The following is a 3,292-nucleotide window of genomic DNA, read 5'->3' as shown; positions in this document are numbered from 1 at the left end:
GACAGTGAGAAGGGCAACCTCCCCATTCTCAGAAGCCTCCTCACTCCATCTCTGTCTTTTCCAGCTAAATCCAGCTGTTCTAGACATGTCACATCTTACTGAAACTGGATGTCCCCACTTCCAAGTCACCGGCATCCATAGGATGCCATACACACAGCTTTGCTNCCTAACCTCAGGTCTGGCCTCATCTGTCCCCAGGAATGTGAGCTCTTGGCTTGACTCCAGCTCCTCCCTGAAGCCAATGGCACCTTGTGCCCTCAGCCACTTGAGCAAATGCCAAGACACCTACCCTGACATCAGCGATTACACCAAGGGCCATTGGGCTTTCAGCATGTCTATTTTTAGAGACCCTGTGTCTATCACTGAGACATTTTCTTCCCCGCTGTGGAAAAATATCCTTTCTTCTGTCCATCTGCCCTTCCCCTCTCTTCTCATCCCCAGCCAAGAAAGGGCCTTGGTCACGTCAGCTGTTTTGACCATCGCCTGGAGACTACTTGCTCAGGAAAGGTCAGGCCCCGAGAGCCCACTGCACCCCACAGCCACAACTGGTTGATTTTAAGCATGAGATTTGCTGGGACTCAGTTCTTACATTCCCCTTCTTTATTCCTTCATATCGCTTCAATCTCAGTAAGAGAAACCACACCATGACTGAGGGGCATGCAGACCAACCACAGCAGAGCCAGGCAGATGGTGCACACAGCTCGTCCTGTGATGAGAGACCAGGAGCAGAAGCAGACAGTTGCCCAGTGCCTAGATTACCATGGGCAGCAGAAGACAGAGGATCCATCAGGAGAGGGGGCTATCTTAGTCAGGGAGGATACCTCTTCTCCAAAGAGAAACAGCGTCTTCTGCAGCCACCAATCTCAGGGACCTTCTATGAAGGCATGCTTAGTCACTCTCACTTCCTCCCCCACCCCATTTAGGTGTTATTCTGCAAAGGCGGTTCCTATGAGTCATTATGCCATTAATGTCCTAGCATGACACACAAGCTAGGAAAAAGACTTTATGCCCCCTGCAGAGAGAGGAGATAGGCAAGAGGACAATATTCAAAGTGAGTTCTGGAATTTCAGTCTTGTGGACNCTTTTTCCTGGTATTTAATTGGAAGTTGGTGACACCAAGTTTCTCNTTTCCAGGTTCTCCGTGTCCTGGAGGTCAGAACGCACGGCCGTACACATAGTGCAAACTGCTCCTGCATCAGTATAGCAGAATGTTAGAGGTGGAAACTATTCTGAAGATCCAAGATTCATTCATTTCCCTCCAGAAAGCTTTTCAGGGATCCAGACATGGGCCAGTCTGAGGTGTCTTCAGGAGAGCAAGCCCCACCAGCCAACCCAACACCAAACCTACCCAAAGGGGTATCCAGGGGCAGGACAGTGATGGGCAGCCTCTCAAGAGCTTTGAGAACTTACAGAGCTTGCAGAGGAGAGTTAGTCCTCCCTCTAAGGCTGGAGCAAACAACAGCTTGATTGTGTGAGGTTGGAGATAAACTAGGGATTCTCNATCCCTGCTTCCATCCCAGATCGCCTGGGATGGAAGACTCATCCACTTCTGTGGAAGGTGATCAGTTGTAGAAAGGTGCCAGGGTTAGTCACCCAGGTAGGTACTTGTTGTGATGTCAGNCCAGGAGCAGAAGCAGACAGTTGCCCAGTGCCTAGATTACCATGGGCAGCAGAAGACAGAGGATCCATCAGGAGAGGGGGCTATCTTAGTCAGGGTTTCTATTCCTGCACAACACATCATGACCAAGAAGCAAGTTGGGGAGGAAAGGATTTATTCAGTTTACACTTCCATGTTCCTGTTCATCACCAAAGGAAGTCAGGACTGGAACTCAAGCAGGTCAGGAAGCTGATGCAGAGGCCATGGAGGGATATTACTTACTGGCTTGCTTCCCCTGGCTTGCTCAGCTTGCTTTCTTATAGAACCCAGAACTACCAAGCCAGGGATAGCACCACCCACAAGGGGCCCTCTCACCCTTGATCACTAAGATCACTAATTGAGAAAATGCCTTACAGCTGGATCTCATGGAGGCATTTCCTCAAGGGAGGATTCTTTCTCTGTGATAACTCCAGCTTGTGTCAAATTGACACACAAAACCAACCAGTACCAACTTTTGTATTAGTCAGAGTTCTCATAAGTCACAGAACTTATGGGTAGTCTCTATATAATAAGGAAAGTTGTTGATGCCTTGCAGTCTGTAGTCCAACTCCCCAACAATGGTCAGCAGCAGCTATGAATGGAAGTCCAAGGATCTAGAAGTTGCTCAGTTCCACAAGGCAAGCAAGCAAAGAAGAGTGAGTCTTCTGTCTTCCAATGTCCTTATGTAGGTCTCCAGTAGAAGACCATGCCTCCAGTGTGCCACCATGCCTAGATCTGGAACTTGCTTTGTCCCAGATGACTTTGAAGTCAGAGATCTCCTTGCCTTAGTCTCCCGGGATTCATAGCCACTGTGCCTCAGATCTCCATGCCAAGATCCAGGTCAAAGACTTGGATCTCCCAGCCTCAAGATCAGGGTCACGGGTGAGCCTTCCAATTCTGGCTTGTAGTTCATTCCAGATATAGTCAAGTTGACAACCAGGAATAGCCATCATAGGGGCCCTCCTAGCTCTTTGCACAGGGTCAAGAGGAAGAGGGTTAGGTCCCACTGTCCCTGGAACACTCTCCAGTGCCCCTGGTTTGGCAACTGACCTTAACACAATTGACACCATGAAGGACACACCTTTCAGGCCTTGGAACCCAGCTTGTAGGAAGCAATATATGCTAACATGTGAACAAAGACTCCATAAAAAGACCTTGTCCATCAGACTCCATCGTTCTGGAAAAGTCTCTCAATGTACTAACCTTGCTTTTTTGGTTTCTGTAGTTAACTGAACCATGTCAACCCAGGATACAGGGTTTGTGCTTAAAAGCTCATCCAAAAAAAGGCTTAGAACTCTATTGGGGCCCAAGTACCCATTGTAGACACCAGCTGGCTAATAAACACTTTCTGTTGGCCTGAACCTGTGTCTGAGTAGTCTTCTCTGGTGGATACCCCACAACACTACAGTAGAGAAGCCTGGTGACAGAGGAGGTCAATCGTTCCCTTGGGAGCTCCCTAGACCTCAGCCAGGTCCAGAGAATGAGGGCAAGCTGGCGAGGCAGGCTTCATGCAGACAGGAATGTCTAACCTAATGCTAGCGATGCCTCCAGAATCTAGTTGAGGGAGGATACCTCTTCTCCAAAGAGAAACAGCGTCTTCTGCAGCCACCAATCTCAGGGACCTTCTATGAAGGCATGCTTAGTCACTCTCACTTC

This window comes from Mus caroli, chromosome 6, assembly GCF_900094665.2.
Source record: "Mus caroli chromosome 6, CAROLI_EIJ_v1.1, whole genome shotgun sequence".
Lineage (NCBI taxonomy): Eukaryota > Metazoa > Chordata > Mammalia > Rodentia > Muridae > Mus > Mus caroli.
Note: the sequence above shows the minus strand (reverse complement) of the source record.